The 22,714-nt window shown below is 39.4% G+C and overlaps 1 long non-coding RNA gene and 1 pseudogene across 1 annotated transcript in view; both read left to right on the forward strand.

Annotated features, from left to right (window-relative positions):
• The window catches only part of LOC150039400 (phosphatidylinositol 3,4,5-trisphosphate 3-phosphatase TPTE2-like), a 28,014-nt pseudogene extending 10,819 nt beyond the window's left edge, over positions 1-17,195 (forward strand).
• Positions 17,196-19,166: 1,971 nt separating this feature from the next.
• The window catches only part of LOC150039401 (uncharacterized), a 4,870-nt gene continuing 1,322 nt past the window's right edge, over positions 19,167-22,714 (forward strand). Inside the window, exons 1-2 of the long non-coding RNA XR_016534434.1 lie at positions 19,167-19,240; positions 20,886-20,956. This is a non-coding gene — a long non-coding RNA (uncharacterized LOC150039401). The remainder of the gene's footprint in view (positions 19,241-20,885; positions 20,957-22,714) is intronic.

Consider the following 22,714-nt stretch of genomic DNA (forward strand, 5'->3'; position numbering starts at 1 on the left):
TGGAGTTGCTTTCCTGATTGCTGCCCCAATCCCCTCTTTGCTGGTATACAGGAAGGCTGTTAATTTTTGAGGGTTAATTTTATACCCTGCTACCTTGCCAAAGTTTCAAATCAGCTCAAGCAACTTGCAAGTAGAATCTATAGATTTCTTTAAATAAATAATCATGTCATTTGCAAAGAGGGCAAGTTTCACTTCCTCTTTCCCTGTTTGGATCCCCTTTCTACTTGCTTCTTTTCTTATTGCTCTGGCTAGGAATTCTATGTTAAAGAGAAGTGGAGAGAGTGGGCATCCTTGTCTCATTCCTGAATTTAGTGGAAATGGCTTTAGCTTTTCACCACTAAGTATAATGCTAGCTGTGGGTTTGTCATACACAGCCTTTATTATACTGAGGAATGTTCCATGGATTCCTAGTTTCTCCAGAGCTTCTAGCATAAAGGGGTGTTGGATCTTGTCAAATGCCTCTTCTGCATCTGTTGAGACAATCATGGAATTCTGGCCCTTGCTCCTGTTGATGTGTTGAATTATAGGAATTTACTTGCATCTATTGAACCAGCTTTGCACCCCTGTGCTGAATCCTGTTTGAGCATAGTGTATAATTTTTTTTCGTAGTGTATAATTGTTTGAGGAGTTGCTGAAGATGGTTGGCCAGTATTTTGTTGAGCAGTTTTGCATCAATATTCATCAAAGAGATGAGTCTTTCTTTGATGAGTCCCTATCTGGTTTTGGGATGAGTGTTAGGGGGGCTTTGTACAATGAGTTTGGCAGAAGAGTGTTCACTTTCAATTTCATTGAAGAGCTTGAGGAGTATTGGTGTGAGCTCTGTTCTGCTGGCCTCATAGAATTCAGCTGTGAATTCATCTGGCCCTGGGCTTTTCTTGGATGGGAGGTCTCTTATTGCCATTTCTATTTCGGGACTTGACATAGGTCCGTTTATTTGGACTAGGTCTTCTTGGTTCAGCTTGGGTATGCTAATATTGGCGAGAAATTCATTCATCTCTTTTAGATCCTCAAATTTGTTGGCATAAAGTTAGAGATGTATTCCATTATGATGTTCTGTACCTTGGTAATTTCTGCTGTGATATTTGCATTCTTGTCTATGATTTAGTTTAATTTTGTTTTGTTTTGTTTTGTATTTTGGGGACCTCAAATCTAAAATATATCAGCAGCTCAAAAAATTGAATGACTCCAAAACTAATCTCCAAATTAACAACCATCCCATTAAAAGATGGGCCAAAGACTTAAAGAGAGTCTTCTCTGAAGAAGAAATAACAATGGCCTATAGACACATGAAGAAATGCTCAATATCTCTGGTCATAAAAGAAATGCAAATCAAAACAATTCTAAAATTCTACCTCACTCTAGTTACAATGGCCAGGATCAAGAAATCTAATAACAACTGATGCTGGAGGGGATGTGGCCAGGAGGGATCACTACTACACTGTTATTGGGAGTGCAAACTTGTTCAACCACTATGGAAAGCAGTTTGGCAGCTCCTCAAAAGACTAAACATAGATCACCCCATGATCCAGCAATTCCACCACTTGGCATTTACCCAATTGTCCAGAAACAAGGACATACTAAATCCACGAACCCAACAATGTTCATCGCAGCACTATTTACCATAGCAAAGATATGGAACCAAACCAGATGTCCCTCAGTTGATGAGTGGATCAACAAGATGATGTGGTGTTTATACACAATGGAATTCTATGCTGAGGTCAGAAATAATGACATTGTCCCACTTGTAAGGTAATGGAAAGACTTAGAAAAAATCATATTAAGTGAAGTAAGCCAGACTCAAAGGAACATATGCTCAATGGTTTCCCTCATTTGTCATAATCAGTAGAAACCTTGGGTTCTCCTAGCAGAGATTTACAATAGAACAAAATCTAGTAATCACCTCCAGGATGTAGAAACAAAATCCATATAATGAGTGATTGTTGTCCTTAATGTACCATGTTATGTCTCATCTCTTTTGCTGTCCCTTGGTTATCTCATATTATTACAATATTTCACCTTGTTATCTGATACATTTTATATATACTTAACTGGTCATTTGAAATTGGATAGGGAAGGGAGGAAATCAAGATGAATGGGGGAATGGGGGAGGGAAATGGGGACCATGACATGAGAATGGTATCAAAGTTTGTGAAGTAATGCACTTTTTATCTGATAAATATAATGTAACCCTTCTATCAATTACAATAAAAGATGTATGGAAAAAAAGAATCATGTCATCTGCAAAGAGAGAAAGTTTCACTTCCTCCTTCCCTATTTCAATTTCCTTTATGTTTGGCTCTTGCCTTATTGCTCTGGCTAGGAATTCTAATACTGTATTGAACAGGAGTGGAGAAAGTGGGCATCCTTGTATCATTCCTGATTTCAGAGGAAATGGCTTTACCTTTTCTCCATTTACTTTTATGCTAGTTTGTAGGGTGGTCATGTAAGATTATACTGAGGAATGTTCCATGATTCCTACTTTCTCCAGAACTTTTTGCATCAAGGGGTGTTGGATCTTGTTAAATGCCTTGTCTACATCTATTTAGATGATCATGTGATTGTTGTCCTTGCTACTTTTGATGTGATGAATTATATTAACCCACTAGCATGTATTGAACCAGCTTTGGATCCCGGTGATCAGTCCTGTTTGATCACAGTGTATAATTTTTTGATGAGTTGTTGAAGTTGATCGGCCAATATTTTGTTGAGCAGTTTTGCATCAATATTTATTAAAGAACTGGGTCTCTGGTTCTCTTTCTTTGATGAGTTCCTGTCTCATTTTGACATGAGGGTTAAGCTGGTTTCATAGAATGGGTTTGGTAGAGAGCCTTCACTTTTAACTTCATTGAAGATTTTGGGGAGTATTGGTGTGAGCTCTTCTTTGAAGGCCTTATAGATTTCAGCTATGAATCCTTCAGGTCCTGGGCTATTCTTGGATGAGAGGTCTCTTATTGCTTTTTTTGTTGTTGTTTTTTATTGTAATTAGTAAAAGGGTTACATGATATTTGCCAGATAGAAGGTGCATTAATTCACATACATTGGTACCCTTTCACATGTCTTGGTACCCATTTCCCTCCCCCCCCACACCCCCTCCCATCTTGGTTTTCCCCCCTTCCCTATCAAATTTCAAATATCCAAATACAAATAAATTCAATATATCAGATAACAAAGTGAGATACTATACCAATATGAGATAACCAAGGGATAGCAAAGGAGATGAGAGACAACATAGTACATTAAGGACAACAATTATTCATTATATGGCTTTTGTTTCAATATCCTGGAGGTCCTTTCAATTAGCTTCACATTATATGGCCTTATGTATCAAGATTTTGCTCTATTGCAGATCTCTGCTAGTAGAGCCCAAGGTTTCTACTGGTTATGACGAATGAGGGAAACCATTGAGCCTAAGTTCCTTTGAGTCTGGCTTACTTCACTTAATATGACTTTTTCTAAGTCTTTCCATTTCCTAACAAATGGGGTGATGTCATTCTTTCTGACAGCAGCATAGAATTCCATTGTGTACAAATACCACAACTTGTTGATCCACTCATCAACTGAGGGACATCTGGGTTGGTTCCATATCTTTGCTATGGTGAATAGTGCTGCAATGAACATTGTTGTGCCAGTGGATTTAGTATGTCCTTGTTTCTGGATGGTTGGGTAAATGCCAAGTAGTGGAATTGCTGGGTCAAAGGGGAGTTCTATGTTTAGCCTTTTGAGGCACTGCCACACTGCTTTCCATAGTGGTTCAACGAGTTTGCACTCCCACCAACAGTGTAGTAGTGATCCCTCCTGGCCACATCCCCTCCAGCATCTGTTGTTATTCGTTTTCCTGATCCTGGCCATTCTAACTGGAGTGAGGTGGAATCTTAGAGTTGTTTTGATTTGCATTTCTTTTATGACCAGAGATGTTGAGCATTTCTTCATGTATCTATAGGCCATTTTTGTTTCTTCTTCAGAGAAGACTCTCTTTAAGTCTTTGGCCCATTTTTTTAATGGGATGGTTGTTACTTTGGAGATTAGTTTTGGAGTGATTCAATTTTTTCAGTTGTTGATATATTTTAGATATGAGGCCTTTGTCCGTTGTTTGGTTGGTGAAGATCTTCTCCCACTCTGTAGGCTTCCTGATTAGTTTACTAGCTATGTCCTTTGTCATACAAAAGCTCTGCAGTTTAATGCAGTCCCACTTATCCAGCCTTTCTCTGATTTGTTGTGATTCTTGGTCCTTATTAAGAAAGTTTCGACCTGTGCCAAGGAGGCCTAGTGTATCTCCTATTCCTTCCTGTAATGTTTTAAGTGTGTCAGCTTTTACCTCCAGGTCTTTGATCCATTTGGAGTTAATTCTACTGCAAGGTGACAACGAAGGATCCAGCTTTAGTTTTCTGCAGGTGCTTAACCAGTTCTGCCAGCACAACTTGTTGAAGAGGCTGTCTTTCTTCCATTCTATTTTTTTGGCTCCCTTGTCAAAGATTAGGTGGCCATAGGTCTGTGGTTTAATATCTTGGTCCTCAGTTCTATTCCATTGGTCTTCAGGCCTGTTCCTGTGCCAGTACCAAGCTGTTTTGAGAATTATAGCTCTGTAATAGAGTCTAAAGTTTGGAAATGAAATTCCTCCAGCGCTGTTCTTTCTGCTAAGAAGTGTTTTTGCTATACGGGGTCTTTTATTATTCCATATGAAATTTTGGATTGCATTTTCTATTTCTTTAAAGAATGACATTGGGATATCGATGGGTATTGCGTTGAATTTGTAGATAGCTCTTGGCAAGATTGTCATTTTCACAATGTTGATTCTTCCAATCCAGGAGCATGGGAGGTTTTTCCATTTCCTTAGTTCTGCTTTAATTTCCTTTTTTAGGGTTTTAAAGTTTTCGTCAAAAAGGTCCTTTACATTCTTAGTTAAGCTAATTCCTAGGTACTTTATTTTTTTATTTTTTATTTTTTTATTGTAATTAGTAAAAGGGTTACATGATATTTGCCAGATACCCTTTCACATGTCTTGGTACCCGTTTCCCTCCCCCCCCAACACCCCCCACCCGTCTTGGTTTTCCCCCCTTCCCTATCAAATTTCAAATACCCAAATACAAATAAATTCAATATATCAGATAACAAAGTGAGATACTATACCAATATGAGATAACCAAGGGACAGCACAGGAGATGAGAGACAACATAGGTACTTTATTTTTTTTGAAGCTATTGTGAAAGGAGTTTCTTTCCTGATTATTGCCTCGTTCCTCTCACTGTTGGCGTAAAGGAAGGCAGTTGATTTTTGAGGGTTGATTTTATAGCCTGCTACTCTTCCTAAGTTTTGAATCAGCTCAAGGAGCTTGGGAGTATAGTCTATCCCACTTTGCAGATGACATGATTCTGTATTTAAAGAATCCTATAGACTCTTATTGCTTTTTCTATTTCATTACTTGAAGTGGGTCTGTTTAGTAGATTTAGATCTTCATGGTTTAGTTTGGTTATTTCAATATTTGCTGGAAATCCGTCCATCTCTTCTAGATTTTCAAATTTGTTGGCATGAAGATTTGACAAGTAATCCCTTGGGATGCTCTGGATATTGGTAATTTCTGTTGTTATATTGCCCTTCTTGTCTATAATTTTGTTTATTTAGGTGTTCTCCCTTCATTTTTTGATCTGATTTGGTAAGGGTCTGTCAGTTTTGTTAATTTTTTCCAAGAACCAACTCCTTGTTTGTGGATTCTGGGGTTTTTTGGATTCTTAATTCATTTGATTCTGCTTTACTTTTAATAATTTGTTTCCTTCTACTAGTTTTGGTTGGGTTTGGTACTCTTTTTTCCAGCATTTTAAGTTGTACCATTAAATTGTTGGTTTGAGATTTTTCTGTAGTAAAACGTATGAAACACACACACACACACACACACAGCACACACACACAGAGCTCACCACATCCAAAGTCACAAACAAGATATTCTATAAAATGAGAAGTTACCTTGTAACTTATAAGACCTATAAAACTTACAAAGTAAGTCTATGATTAGTGTTTTGAAGAAGACCCTCCATACTGATTTCTCTAGTGGATAGACTAATTTCAAACCAACCAACAGTATACTAATATAGTTCATTCTCACCTTTCTGCTCCATACTTGCCAGCCTTTGCTATTGTTTTATTTTATGACTTCCATTCTGCCTTGGTGTGATGAAATCAGCACAGATTCTATTTGTATTTTCTTTATGGTTAAAGAAGTTGAACATTTCTTTAAGTATCAATTAGCCATTTGCATATCTTCTGAGAACCAGACCTCAACATGAATGACTTCTCACTTGGCATTTAAGATACTTTGTTTTTGCCCTTGTGAAAGTTTCAACCAGGCACTGGTAACCCATGCTACTCAGGAATGTGAGATTTGTGGCAACCCAGGCAAAAAAAAATCCCTAAGATGGTTGTCTCTGTTTAACAAACAAAAGGCTAGAAGTAGAGATAATATGACTGAATTGGTAGAGTACCTTCTCTTGATCAAAAGAAGCCAAAGGAGTTCATGAGTTGAAGCTCACGATGAGATCCATCCTCACTGGGAAGGCACGTCCTCAGTCCAAAATATGTGACTCAAATTGGCAAGCTGGAAAAGGCAAAGGCTAAGGAACTGGCTACTAAGATGGGTTAGATGTGCAATGTTGATTTCTCTGTACATGAAGATAATAAATCTGTTCTTCCTCCAGTGGAAAAAATGTTTAAAGAATAGATGAAAAATGTGTACTTTTCAGGTGAAAGGGTATGTTAAAAATTAGATTATAAGGATGAATATAGAAAGAGAAAAGAACACATTTTCAAACTTAAATTTTGTAGGACAAAACTAAGATAAAAGTAGAAGGTAACAGAAGAGACTTAGAGGATGAGTGATTTGAAGCAGGAAGAAGTCAAGGATTTGCTATAATTGTCAAAGTATTTGCTACAAAACACTATCACACACACACACACACACACACACACACACACACACAGGCAGAGGCAAGGAGAGAGGGAGAAGAGAGAAAAGCAGGCATGTAAGCTGAGGTAGAAAGTAAGCAAGAACACTACAGCAAAATACTTAGAATTATATAATCTGAGGAATAGGAATATGCGTATTCATTATGCTTGTCTCTCTACATTCTTATGTTTGCAAATGTTCACAATACAATTCAAATAATGCAATTACATAGGGACTACAATTCTAGTTGGTAATGTGGGTTCCTGCTTGCATTTGCACTCAGCACCTGGCACGTGCTTGGCCAGCATTCTCCCACTTCAGGTATATGCCCAGCTCTGTTTTGCTTCAATGCTTTTTTTAGAGAAAGTACCTCCTACATTTTCCTGAGCTGGCATCAGTCTGAAACCCATTTCTATGTCTCCCACCCATTGAGGGCTGTAGATGTGAAGCACCCGGCCCATCTTGCTGGTTGAGAATGAGGTCCTGTTTATTTTGCCTAAGCTGGTTGGAATCACAATCATCCTGATCTTCCCACCTGGGAATCTGGAATTATACATGAGGGCCAGCATTCTTTTCATTACATTAATGAAAAATAAAGTCTTAATATTTCTCAATTGGAAATTTTGAGACAGCAACACTTCAGAAGAAACAGTACCAATACCAAATGAGTATTTGTGAGTGTATTTTTACACTGGAACAAAGGTTTCTTGAACTCATTTCTGCTCTTTTCTAGGACGAACAGGCACAATGATATCTATTCTACTTCTTGCCACTGGCACGTTTTTAACCGCAAAGGTAGGAAAAAGGTTTTGATACTTAGTCTTTTATATGTATTGAATTTGCTAGTTCTGAAGCATTCATGGTACAATATTAAGGAAATGCTTAGCTCATGGTGATTAAGTGAAAGTGAAAGCCTGGATTAATGCAGCCTTGTTTAATATGCAGTTATTTACTGGACTTGTACCCTTGTATTCTTGTTCTGGGCCAAGCCTATAGTGAGAGCAGTGAGACACAAATGCGAGGGAATGTCCAAATTCAGAATTACTAAGAAGAACAGCATTTTAAGGTATATTTTTTACCATCTATAAGTAGTTGCCATTCAAAAAAGCAGTTTGAGAATTCAGTGCATTGTGAGTAAGGTCACTCGTTCATCATTCTCCTCCCTCCATCTCCACCCACTACTTCCTTCCTACCATTTCTTTAATGTTGTAGGATATAGACATGACTTTGTAATTCCGTATTTAAGAAATAAGAATCAACGTTTTCTAAAAAGCTATATCCTCATTAACTGACTTATGTAATTGTAGCCTCTCTGTACAACACCTTTATAATGAGTTTTAAAAATATTTTTTATTGTACTTAATAGGAGGGTTACATTACTTTCGCCAGATAGAAGGTGCATTACTTCACATACATTGATACCCTTTCTCAAGTCTTGGTCCCCATTTCCCTCCCCCCACTCCCACCCTCATCTTGTTTTTGCCCCTTTCCTATCCAATTTCAAATAACCAAATAGGCATATATACAATATATCAGATAACAAAGTGAAATACTATAAAAATATGAGATAACCAAGGGACTGCAAAAGAAATGGGAGATAACATAGTACAACAATCACTCATTTTATGGCTTTTGTTTCTATTTCCTATAGGTCCTTTCATTTAGCGACATACTGTATGTCCTTATGTATCTAGGTTTTGCTCTATTGTAAATCGCTGCTAGGAGAGCCCAAGGTTTCTACTGATTATGACAAATAGGTGAAACCATTGAGTATATGTTCCTTTGAGTCTGACTTACTTCACTTAATATGATTTTTTTCTAAGTCTTTCCATTTCCTTCCAAATGGAGTGATGTCATTCTTTCTGACAGCAGCATAGAATTCTATTGTGTAAAAATACCACATCTTGTTGATCCACTCATCAATCGAAGGGTATCAGAGTTGGTTCCATATCTTTGCTATGGTAAATAGTGCTGCAGTGAACATCGTTGTGCTAGTAGCTTTAGTATGTCCTTGTTTCTGGACGGTTGGGTAAATGCCAAGTAGTGGAATTGCTGGGTCATAGGGGAACTCTATGTTTAGTCTTTTGAGGAGCTGCCATAATTCTTGAATGAGTTTGCACTCCCACCAACTGTGTAATAATGATCCCTCCTGGCCACATCCCCTCCAGCATCCTAATATATATATATATATATATATATATATATATATATATATATATATATATATAAAGAAATTAGGCACAATAAAAATGTGTGATGGAAAAATATAGTCTTTTCAATAATTGGTATTAGGACTTCCATATGTAGAAAATTAATATTGGATCCTTGTTTATCACCATGCACCAATATCAACTCAAATGAATTTAAAGACCTCAAAGTCAGGCCTGAAACATTGAAACTATTGCAAGTTGGAGTAGGAGAAATATTAGAACTGATAGGCATAGGCAGGAACTTTTTGGAAATAGTGGCAAGGCCACAGAAAGTAGGAGAGACTTGACAAATGTGATTATATCAAAATAAAAATTTTCTGCACAGCAAAGAACATAGGTGCTAAACTAAAAAGACAGCCAACAGACTGGTAGATCTTTACCAGCAATATATCTGACAAAGTCCTAATATCCAAAATATACAAGAAGCTCAAAAATTAACATCTCCCCAAAACTAATGAGCTAATCAGTAATTTGGCAAAGGAGCTAGAAAGACCTCTCAAAAAATAATAAAGTAATTTTTAAAAGAATCAAAGGAAAGGTGGGCATTGTAGACTTGTGCCTGTAATCTTAGCCACTTAAAAAGCTAGGAACTAAGAAAGTTCATAAGTAGCTCTGTCCAAAGAGGACAGATAAGCACTGTGATTGTATTAACCCCTTTTCTGTAGGACAGCCTTGAATACTTCGGGGAGCGCAGAACTGACAGGAATGTGAGCAGTCAGTTTCAAGGTGTAGAAACTCCTTCCCAAGTAAGTTTCTCTTTTCACAAAAAGTTATTTATGGGGAGATGTTAGTGGCACATTTAGCCTGGTCGCATCTGTAACCCTTCTTTAACAATCAATGATGGCAGAGGACTTGTGACTCCTAACCATTTCCTGATCTTTGGAGGCCCACATCTGTAGCCTCATAGGCTACTTGGCTTGGTTCTCTGCCGGGGCCTACCGGCAGCAAATTGGGGTTCCTGAAATACGGGGCAGGGACTGGAAAAAATAGAAGAGAGACAAACACATGGGGTTGGTAGGTCTGCAGCCCAGGTAAAGACTGCAGCCCCGTTTATCCTCAACTCAAGGCTTCTATCCCTTCTTGAAACCAGGGAACTTCCAGGTGTTACATTCATATGGTAAATCTCAGGTCATTTAAACAGAATAAGGCCAGAAAACCATAAGATAATAAAGCAATTGTCTGATGCAAATCAAAGTACAGTTTGATTCCACTCTGGCTCCCAACAGTTCTCAACAGAGCATCACACATTCCATTTCTTATTCTTTATTCCCTACAGCTTCTGGAATTGAGTCCCCTCCCAAAAAGGAAGGTCAAATATCTAAGGTTTTCTGATGCCTGAAGATGATCTCTGGCTAGTAGATGATCTACTAGCCATTGGTTTCCCTAGAAAGAGAGATTGGATCCTTCACCAGTTTTTGCTAAGGCAATGAGCAATTCAAGGTCTTTAGAACACTGCCAGGATGGTTTTGTGATGACCCCAGTGTAGGGGAAAGAAGAGTGCAGAGAAGAGAAAGAATGAGAGATCCTCAGACCAAGAATGAGAGATAAAGACACACAGAGATAATGGGAGTATGAAAGAAGAAAACAGAATGAACTGGGAAAATAAGTATTTTACAAATCTTGTTCCAGCAGACATTATCATATTCTTTCATTCCATATTCTTAACATTGTTTAAACTATCCACTGTTGTCCTATTTTCCTCTGATAATACTTTATTATGAAAATATGAAAAATCCCAATTATATTGGATTGGAGTGTTGGTCACTATAAAAAAAAATAACTGACCAAAGAACTTAAAGTGGGGAAAGATTCATTTGGGCTCACAGTTTCAGGATTTCCTTTAAGGCCACTTGATCCCATTGCTTTGGGCCTACACTGACACTGAACAATCATGTCAAGGAGGCGGGTATTGTGGAGAAGGATTGCTCACCTCAAGGTTCCAAGGAAGCTGAGGAGAAGGAAGGGTTTGCGACATGATCCATCCTTCCAGTGACTTCTTTGGTTTCATGAGGCCCCAACTCCTAACATTTTCCCCACCTCCTACTAATGCTTTAAATTTAGGAAGCCCTCACCGAATGAATCTGTGGATAAAGTCAAAAGCCTCATAATATAATTACTTCCCCATACCCACCTCTGAACGCTGCTGGTATACTGGGGATCAAGCCTTCCATCTATGAGCCTTTTAAGTGCACATTTCATATCCAAATTCTAACACACAAAGATGGAACCATACAGTGTATTCTGCAATAATCATCCCAACCTACAGTAATGCTTTGTTTATTCCTTCCCCACTCTTCTCAAACCCTGGGTCACCCTTCCTACTCTTCTTTCCTCAACCAGGATTACTTTGAAGGAAATTCTATTCATCAGGTCCTTTTACCTCACAAGAAGTTTGGCATGACACCCAACATATGCACTCTTAAAAAAAAATCCAACAACTGCAAAGCATCTACCCGACACTGATGACTGGCACCTGTCTGTATTTCTAGATACAGGCTGAGATTTGAGAATGGTGTTTCAAAGCCAGCCCTGGCAGGAAATCCTTTCATTCTTAGTTCTAATGAAGAACCAAAACAGCCTGAGTTGGAGATGCGAAGTGGTACAGCACTGCCCTATTGCATCTTGCATTGCCCTATTGCATTTTCAGGCATCTTTCTCACTATTGCCCTTTCATTGTTTGCCCATCCTGGGGCTTAAACTCAGTGGCCTGCTGCTCAGTAGGCTTGAACTCTTCACAAGTGGCACTTTACCAGGTGAGCTAGATCTCTAGCTCAACTTCTGGCTAAGTATATAGAGATGGATTATCTCAAAGTTTTCAGCCCTGGCTGGCATTATTCTTCAGTCCTCTCAGCTTCTGCCTCCTGAGTAGCCTGAATTACAGACATCAGCCACTCGCATGCAGTACAAGTGCTTTTGCTAATTGGAAATGTGGCAGTTCACTTTATGAACTCTTCTCAGTTGGTTCATCATCAGACATCTGGGGTTTCTCAAAGAGAATTCTAAGAAATCCTCTTTGAGCAACTTGCTAGGAGCCAGAGTATTGAAAGGTTCCCTTACCAAAAAAAAAACATATTGAAGAAAAAGGTAGATAAAGAATCTCTTCTCTGTAGAGGACCCCTAACTAAGGGTACAGAATCATCTAGTGCAGCTAAGTGGAGATGTCATTCCTCCTGATGAGGAACTATCTCCCAAACCATAGTCCTTTCTCTAGTGCATGACAACAGATTTTGTCATCGCTGTTTCAGCACCTTCACTGTTCTCATGGTCATAAGCAAGCCTAGAAGCAAGGGCTTCTTCTTTCCATGTTACTGTCTGCAAGTCTCAGCTGGGCTCTTTTTCCACAATGAGGAAAATACATAAGAATGTTGATAATGTAAGGGCTCATTCTAAATGTTGTCTTCCTTTCTTTTTTTTTTGCCAGTCATGGGCTTGAGCTCAGGGCCTGAGCACTGTCCTTGGACTTTCTCAAGGTTAGAGCTCTACCACTTGAGCCTCAGCACCACTTCCGGCTTTTTTCTATGTATGTGGTACCGAGGAATCGAACCCGGGTCTTCATGCATGCTAGGCAAGCACTTTAACCACTAGGCCAAACTCCCAGCCCTAAATGTTGTCTTCCTTTCTTACTGCTGTTCACAAGCTGAAAAAGAGAAGGAGATTAGGATACTGACTTTACATCTGGCATTCCCACTAAAGTGGAGGCTTTTGTTGCTTTACAGAGTCGCTATGTCCACTACTTTGACATCTTGAAGAATGTGTTGAACTGGGAAATGCCAGTGAAAAAAACCTCTTAAAATTGTGAAATTTGTGATTTACTCCATCCAAGGTAAGTGCTTTAGAAAGGAAGGAGAAGACAAGAGGATGTGCGATCCACTATTTGGGAGGGTTTTGCTTATGTTATGCAAATGATCCTACATCACAGCTAAGTGTCAATGCATGTGACCTTCTCCCTCTTGAGCTCTCCTTAGATGCCTCTCTTATTCCCTTGCCCATTTCCACTTGAGGGGAGGTTCTACCCCTTGCGTTCTGTTCTCGATGTTCTTGTCTCAACCTAGGATAGATTTTTTTCATAGAAGAGAAGATTAAAGAACCCAGTAGAATCCTTCTTTCTCAGACTCATTTCTCCTTCATGGTTCATCTCAGCATTGCTGGCCCTGCCTCATTTTCTTGGCCAGTCCTTCCAGCGGCCCTTTCTTCTCAGAACTATAGTCTTTTCTCTCTTTCCTCCTCCTCTAAGCATCTCCTCACTATCTTCTCCATCAGGATGCCTTATTTTATTTGTTGCCACCTTTGGCCAGGTCATATGCTAGCATTCAGCTGGGGTTGTGAGCAGAAAAGACAAATAAGTGCTTAGATTTTAAAAAACCAACTACAATGCAGGGGTTCTCAAGGCTCTTTACCTAAAAGCCTCCTTACTGAGAAGGCTGACATGTGGAGGACCACAGTTTGAAGCCATCCCAAGCCACTCTGAGTCTCCAATTGCAACCAAAAAAAGCAAAATGGGGGCATGCCTCAAGTGATAGAGTGTCAGCTAGACAAGCTGAGCAGGTTCAAGACCCAGACTTCAAACTCTGCTACTTGCAAATACAAAAGTTAGACTCTGTTGCAGGCCAGGTTTAGGTAGTACAGACAAGGTTCCTAGAGGGCAGCACTTGGATTCCCCTGACTGCCCTTGTTTGACACTCACACCTGAATCTCCATGGACATAGAACAGGTTTGGAGAACTTGTTCTTCTACTAGACTCCTCTAGCAACTGCCAAGTTGGTGCTGTTTCCAAGAAATCAGACTGTCTACTTTAGACTTCCCAATATTGCTGGAAAGACTGGCACAGACCACCCAGTTCTCCAAAGTTTTCCCCTGGGTTCTCCATCTCAGTCTTCCCACAACTGGGACTACAGGCTTGGGCCGCTCTACTCTTTTCCTAGATGAAGTCTCTCTTTATCCAGGCTGGCCTAGAAAAATAGTGAAAGAGGTTATTTATTTAGAGCTAGAAACCTAAACATGTAGAAGAAGGTGAGACAGAGAATTTTCACTTCATTTTGTCTGTATTTTGTCGGTGGGTGCATGGGGGGATCATGGGTTTCCAGCCCAACCTGTGAGTTGTACCTGAACTCTTCAGCTCAAGGCTACGACCCTACCCCTGTTCCTGGGTGTTGTCCCTAAGCTCTGCAGTACCCTTGAGCCAAGCCCCACTTCCTGTTTTCTGGAGGTTAGATGGAGATAAGAGTCTCGGGTCCTTTTGTGCCCAGGCTGGCTTTGAACCTTGATCCTCAGATCTCAGACACTAAGGAGCTATGGTTACTATGGAAGCCACTGAGCCCAGCTTTGCCTGTATTTTTCAAGGATGAAATTCCTTTGTGTGATGTAAATTGTTTAAATGTGAGGAAAATAAAGGCTTAGCACATTGTACTTGTGAATTTCAGTGGCTTATTGTTAGAGGATATCAGTAGAAAGCAGTTGGACAACTGGAACAAGGGAGAGGAGAGTGCAGCAAAAGCCATGTTTCCATCAGAAATCTTTCTGATGATAGTGTTTGTTCCATGAAATTAAGAGACACCAAAACAAGGCAAGATGAAAACCCAATCAGACATGCTTCATGTTAATATGAAATAGGCAAGGTTGAAAGGAAAAATTCATTGTGGACTCTGAAACCAGATCTTGGAGGAAAGGCTAAAGGAAGAGGGGCCATTTGAACTGAGGAAAAGGTCACACACCCTGGGTTCACGTTGGTTATCCTAGCTACTTAGGAGGCTGAGAACTGAGGATTGTGGTTTGAAGCCAACCCAGATAGAAAACACTTATCCCCAATTAATTATAAATATTCCAAAGTGAAAGAGTGTCCCATCCAGCGGGACATCAACTAGGGCCAAGAACCTAGAGGGAGGAATGAAAGGGATAGGAGACATGAAGAAGGCAGCAAGACAAGCATCCTGATCAAGCTGCCAATTTTATTTTTCACACAAGGGTTTATATGCCTCTTCAGGAGAGGGATTGGGGTATAGGAACTGCTCGGGGGAGGGGGTCCGGTAGTAGGATGTTTGCTTGGGGTAGAGGCCAGGTAGTAGGATGTTTGCATATCAACGCAAGCAGGCATGTGTTGCTTAGTGACCTACTTACAAGATGCAAGCACATTCTTACAGTAAGAATTCAGGGAGGGGGAGAATGTCCCCGATCTCCTCCCGTCATCTTGAAATAAGTGAGGGGCAAGGATTTAGGCAATATCTGAATTATGGTAGGCATTAACCTGAGAGGGGGGACAGAGGCCCTGATTCCTAGAATGGAGGCTATGTTGAGGAAGAAGCAAGACCCACTGGCTCATGTATCTGTCTATCTGCTGAGGCCAAGCATCTTTTTGCGGGGGAATGGTTTTCATAGATGCCAACCTCCATGCTATTGGGCGTGTCCCTCAGGAGACCCCGAGACTGATGGCTGTTTAGGCTGTCTCCTCGCAGTCTTAGCTGCACCTCATGCAAATGCTTACACCTGTCAACGGTAGATGCATATCCCTCGGGTGGGGATTATGGTTCCTCTGGGGGACCCATAGTCCTCATACCCATTTAGCATCTCCCTCATCTAGGCTGTTCAGCACTGAATGGAAAATTCACCCATCCAGAGTCACCATAATGGCTGGAACCAACTAGGGGACTTTGAGTTTAGCACAGAATGTCCCATCACCAAGAGTTTTTGGTTCCAGTCCTCTCAGGAAACGGCTGTGGGGTGGTGGTAGAATCAGGCAGAACAGAATATGTGGCAGCAGTTTCATCTCTCAGTAACTCCAATGGAATGTCACACCTCCTGCTGGGTTGCCTGCAAATTTCTGCACAAACTGGTTAAAGAAGCTAAACCTAAGGCCTGACTTCGGTGAATTTTCCCAATGATTCCCTGGTTGCTTTTCCTGAGCACACTCATTTTGTCAGGCTGACAACCCATTAGTTTTTTTTTTAACCTTTTCTTTTTTTAAAAAAAAAGAATTTATTAACGTTGATTTTTACATCATATTTTAAATGACAAGTTCAACATACAAGTGTTCAAGGAGGCAATCTTTATTTACAGTCACTGGGACTTAGTATTTAGAACTTAATCACAATGAAGCTAAGGTTTGTATGTCATAGAAACACATTAATTTATGAAATAAAACATTATGTCTATAGAGTCATAGGTTTTTATGTCTATATAGAGGAGGAATTTAGATTAATGTGGAGAGAATAGGGGAATGCAGCCATAATATTTAACAACATATATCCTATGAACCTAGGGAAATGGAGAAGATAGAATAGGGGTTGATATATCCATCAAGATATATTGTACTTATAAACTGATTGGTTAATGTAAACCCATTTGTGTAACCACCTAAGATACTAAAAGTATAAGTTAAAATGGCATAGAACTATTTGTCTCTAATGTACACAAACAGGATTGTTTGGGTATACCTGACCAATATTATCCTTGATATTGATTTATAAATTTGACTTAGAGAAAATTAAATTTAGATTATTATTATAGAACTCTAAAGGTAGCATTTCATAAGCAAGAAATTCTGGAAGCTCCCAATATTTTTTTTTCCTGGGATGGTGATGTAGTAAGAATTTATCTTGTAGAAGATTAAGATATAATGATTTTTCTCTTTCTTTGCAATATTGTGAACTGCTTTAAGAGGCAGAAACCATTTGTAAAGGACAAATTCTATGCAAGATCAAATGATTAACTAAACCCACAACCTTAGATGGCCAATATTTTCTCTCTTTATTCTCCATTGAGTTAACTGGCAAGACATTTTGCTCTGTACTCTAACAAACATATACGTTTTCTTTTTCACTTTTATGCAGGAGTAGGAGAAGGTAATGGAGCAGACCTGAAAATTGAAATAATAATGCAGCACAAGACTGTATTTACTTGTACTCGCCAAACCTGCACGGTGAGCCAAAGCTCATAAATGAGAATTCTCATGTTTGTTTCAAAGCTCCCAGTCAAGTGGCATGATGGTCTTCCCCAAAGTAACACTCACCAAAAAGAGACAGCTCTTGCCCTCTGTCACCATTCCAGTTGGCATTGCTTAGTTCAGATGCAAAGCAGAGCCTTGTTCCAAACAGGTTCTGAAAGATATTGTCAAATGTGCTTCAGTTTACTGCTGCTTCGAATTCACTTGTGCCCACAAATGCTAAGAATGTCCCCAGGAATTACTCGAGGCTTTAAATACATACATCATGTCAGTATTTGCCATATGATCTTCCTTTTGATCATTTTGATCATTTATTACAAAGCTCTGATTCTCAAATGCAGTGTTCTTGAAGGTCACCTTGGCACTTGTGGAAGTGGAAAGTCATAGGTTCAAAGAGTGATGCAGAATCTGTCCACTCAGCAATGGGCTCAGTGACTGTCATTGAGATGTTTTGTTGGCTGTCACCTTGAGATCAGTAGAGACAGCATATGGACTGAGGAGATGCCTCTTTACCAAAGCCATTTCTGAAATGTTCAAGAAATTCTCAAGACTGTGCACCTTTTCTAGGAGAAATTGGCAAATTTCCTTTTTAATCCCAAAGGAAGCTTTCAGAATGATTCCCAGGTTCCTGTTGTAACTTCTGTACATGCACACAAGTGTAGTGTGTTGTGAGGTTTAGGTAATATATTTGAATTTAATCTCTAATCTATGAGTTATCAAATCAGTGTAAAAAGTGACCATTTTCAAACCACTTTGTCACATAGGACACTGATCCCATCAATTCTTAGCCCATATTTTTTCTTATTTTCCTGGATTTTAAGCTCTGAATACATAACAACCCTAGTGTAGCCAAGCTATTTCCATCAATATCTGGACCTACAAATTCCCATTAGAGAAGACTGACTCATCTGTTTGGCACACGGAATAAAATTCTCAGTTTCATTGATATTTTTGCTGGTTTCTCTTCTCAGGCCTATATTATTCCTCCTTTATTAAAATCCTCCAATGACCAACTGAAATTCTACTTTCTAGAATATGCTTTGTTATTCAAACTTTCTGCTGTATACTGCCCTACCATAGGACACACTTGCACACTTCCTTATAAAGCTTGAAAACAATATATTATTTTCATATTGTTCTGTATGTAGAAAACTTCCTGAAAACTTGAAAATCATGTGAGAGTCTTCTGTGGGTATGTTTCTTGAAGCCTAGCATAGCTTTCTTCTTATTCTATGATGGTATATGAATATCAGAGTAATACATGGGATGATTTCATAGTTGTTAATCCCCAAACTTGACCTGTTTGTGCTCATTGACCTCATCAGCAACATAATATTTGTCATGAAAGTGGGGTCAATTATTCATTGCTTCTTGAACATCAATATACTGTTTCAGACTGAAGTTAAAAGCGCATCCTTAAAAGAATATAAAAATCGGATGATTCACATAGAACAGTAATGTGTATTACATTAGAAACTCCTGGTCATATAGGATGAGACTAAATGAAAGGATCTCTAGGATATTGAAACAAGAGCTTTATCTTGTGTGATTGTGGCTCTTAATGCACTCCGTTATTCCTCTTCTGTTTAGTTTCCTTCTGGTTAATCTTATATTGTTACTGTATCTGACTTTGTGACCTGGTATATTGTATGTATGTTTATTTGATTATTTAAAATAGGAAAGAGAAGTGGGGAAACAATATGATTGGGAGAGGTGTTGGGGGAGGAAAATGGGGACAAAACCATGAGAGGTGGTATCAATGTGTGAGAAGTAAGACACCTACTATCTGGTGAATATAACTGTAATCCCTCTATACATTACAATAAACAAAAAGACACTTGTCAAAAATGAATACTTTGCTTCTCAAGTGCAGTCTTAAGATAGCTATCAAACATTTGGAGCCCAGTACCTTTACCACTTCAGAAAAAATTACTGCTATTTTCTATATGAAATTACCGAGCTATGAAATTATGAGTATATAATGGATTAAGGATGATTTCATGAGTGAAAAAGAATACTAATCGTTGGCAACACTTTGAGTTCCTAATTCCATGTGTTCATTAACAGGTTGTCCATGATATTTATACAAATAGAGCAATCTTTTTGGTGCCCAACTGTCCGGACTTATGTGATGATGTAAAAGTAAAATTTTCTTCTTCGGTGAGTCCTCAAGTATCCTGCATGATTGTATGCTCTTTTGTTTGGTCTGGGTTTGCAATTTCCTTTGCTGCAGTTCCCTACAATAGAAAGGACAGATAAAAATGCATGTCTCGGGAAGGGGAGGAAAACACAAAACAAAGTCGTCAGGATTTCTTGTATATATTTAAAATATTTCTGATCACTTTCTTCTGAATTGTAAGCAATTGATATCTGTTACTTATCAAATGAGAAAAGTATGAAAGCAAAGATGCTAAAAAGAAACCGACATTGTTGACTTTCCATAAGAGTAATTACAGTTATCTTGTCTATCTTTTAAACACGCCATGATCAGTGTGTTTACCAAATGTGAGGGAGATTTTACTTTCCTGTCCATAATTATCTATTGACTTGCTATCATTAGTATGACTGTGTAATTTTAATGGATCAGCCGTACATGTCATGTCTGAGTGTCATATATGACTATAATGATTTTCTATGAAATCATCTATTCCTACTCTCAGTAAGAACTTCCATGTGTTCTGTATGCCCTCTTTCATTACCTGCTTGCTCACTGCTGAGCAGTCTTAGGTACTGAGATGTGAATGTGAATGTTGAAGCAAGTGACCACCTGGGAAGTCTCTCCATTTCAATGTTTCCCCTTGGATAACAGAACCACTGTGAATTCTTGCTTAGCTAGTGTCTCTAAACAAACACTGTGGTTTTTTCCCCTGGTTCAGGGGGTCTTGATGAGAGCTAGTTTTGTGATTATTAAGGGTTAAGATGGGATGGCATGCTTGTGAAAAATGAGGAAATTATTGATTACTGGTTTGTTTTGTTTTGGGCTATACTTTGGTTTGGATTTTTGCTTGGTTTACTTGCTTGGCTAAACATCTATCACTCGAGTCATGCCTCCAGCCCTGTTTGTTTGCTGGTTAACATGGAAACAATATTTTACTTTTTGCCATGGCTGACTTTGATCCTCCAGACCTCAGCTTCTTGTGTAACTAGCCATCACCAATATTGATGCCTAATTATTCAAACTAGCTGTCAGTTATGTAAATAGATGTGAGTTCTATGTCTTTGGGCTGACTCTCAAGGACTCTGTCTCTGGACAGGACCATACATTCCAGCTTTGTTGTGATGGAGCTCCAGGTGAAATGGCTGTGGATGCTGTACAGTGTGTCTTTCACAGGATGATTGTTTACCCTGGTGGGGAGTGGCTTCATGTCTAATTGTCCCACTGGTGACCATGGATCCTCCTCACAGGAAACTTGTTTGTACTGACAGATGACCTATAGCTGCTGTCTGACTTGTTGTGTTTTGACTTTCTACCAAATTAATCACTCTAGGAAAACCCTGAATAGAGCAGGTTGTATATGCTTATTACATAAGTCTCCAACAAAGCATGAAAACACAACACAATGAATAAGAGAAGCAGTTTATGACAGAGAAGGGAAAGGCAGCACATCTTGCAGGGCCAGTGGATGGAGGGGAGCCATCCAGGTGAAACTGATACCTGACAGTGGAGGGACACAAGGCAACCTTAGAAGCAAATAACATTCTCTTGAGGGCCAGGTGTGACCTTAGCAGGTTTTCCATGGGAGGTTTCATTGTGGTATCCATTTTATTATACAAATCACCTCTTTCTTTAATCATGTGTTTTTAGAAGCTTCCTAACTATTATGATGACTGTGCATTCTTCATGTGGTTCCATACATCTCTCATAGAGAAAAACAGGTAAGGACAGATTGTAAGACAGATTGGCAATTCCTTTGCCTACTATACTAAGCTCATTTTCTACAAAAATAAAGAATTGCTTAAGCAAACATTTCCTATCCCCTACCATAAGGCAATGTGTCAGTGAAGAGGCAATTACCCAGATCATAGTAATGATCAAGTTCTCTCACGAAGTGTACATCTACCCGGTTGCTGGAATATAGAAAGGTCTAGGTGGATGTCACTTTATTAGGTCATGATTGGTGGGATTAGTCTAGGGAGGCTTTAGCTGGCTTTCTTCTGCTGTAGGCACATTTCCATGTAGGACAAAAGTTTTAAGGCCTGAGAAGTATTAACAATTTCAAAAGCATTGTTTGGTTAACCTCCCCTTTGAAAAGGTTTTCTCATGACTGAATGATGTATTATTGCTGAGAACCTACTACTTTATCTAGAAACTCATTCCTGAACCTACAAAGACTCAGTTTTCAGGAGTATTGACCTGTGGTGGTAAAAAGAAAAACACTTTCTAGATCATTCACATCAAGGCAGAAATGACTGTTGCCATGTCATCATAAAAGTGTGAGGATAGATATGAAGACCTTGGAGCTGGGGGAGGTGGCTCAGGCCTATTATCCGAGCAACTCAAGAGCCTGATCTGAAGATTAAGGCTCAAGGGCCGGGATTTTGGCCTAGTGGTTAAAGTGCTTGCCTAGCATGCACGAAGACCCGGGTTCGATTCCTTGGTGCCACATACATACAAAAAAGCCGGAAGTGGTGCTGAGGCTCAAGTGGTAGAGCTCTAGCCTTGAGAAAGTCCAACGACAGTGCTCAGGCCCTGAGCTCAAGCCCAGGACTGGCAAAAAAAAAAAAGATTAAGGCTCAAAGCCACCCTGGGCACTAAAGGACCTAAGACTCTTATCTCCAATTAACCTCTAGAAAAGGGAAATAGGGGTTGGGTTAAGGGTAGGGTGTTATTCTTGGGTTGTAGATCTCAGAGAGAGAGAGAGACAGAGAGAGAGAGAGAGAGAGAGAGAGAGAGAGAGAGAGAGAGAGAGAGAGAGAGAGAGACAGAGAGAGACAGAGAGAGACAGAGAGAGACAGAGAGAGACAGAGAGAGACAGAGAGAGACAGAGAGGAGAATGAAGATCTTGGGCCATGAGTTTGTCCTAGTGGTAGAGTGCTTGTCTAACATGCACAAATACCCAGGTTAGATTCCTCGGTACCACATACATAGAAAAAGCCAGAAGTGGTGCTGGATAGTATTGGTTACATCCAGTGCCAGACTTCTCTTGAAATCTGAACTGGGCCTGATAATACCTCAAATCTATTAAGACAACAGCAAGAAAGCCTCATTTCTACAGATTTGTAACTCACATACAATTTGATTTTGGAAAGAGTAAACTCTGCATTTAAAGGAAAAATTCTATCAATTTTCCTACGTGTCCAGCTGTCTCTTGAGCAAAGTCCTCGACAAAGGCAGGGTGTTTACTTGTTGCTTCTTGTCAAACTGGTTCTTGCTAAAGGATAGCTTTGTCCTTTCCCCCACCATCACCTCATTGGAGATTATAAGAACATTGGATCCTCCTTTTTGTAGTCATTTCTGGAAAATTGGTATCATTTTTTCCTTGCTTGATAAATCTTTTTTACACTGATGAGATTGTGGCTTAGACAAAAACATCATTTCACCGATTCAGGGCGATATAGCTGGGCACTGGTGGCTCAGTGACCTGTCATTCTAGCTACACAGGAGGCTGAGATCTGAGGAACACAGTTTGAAGC

Source organism: Megascapheus bottae, unplaced genomic scaffold (genome assembly GCF_031878675.1).
Source record: "Megascapheus bottae isolate mThoBot1 unplaced genomic scaffold, mThoBot2.hap1 HAP1_SCAFFOLD_40, whole genome shotgun sequence".
Lineage (NCBI taxonomy): Eukaryota > Metazoa > Chordata > Mammalia > Rodentia > Geomyidae > Megascapheus > Megascapheus bottae.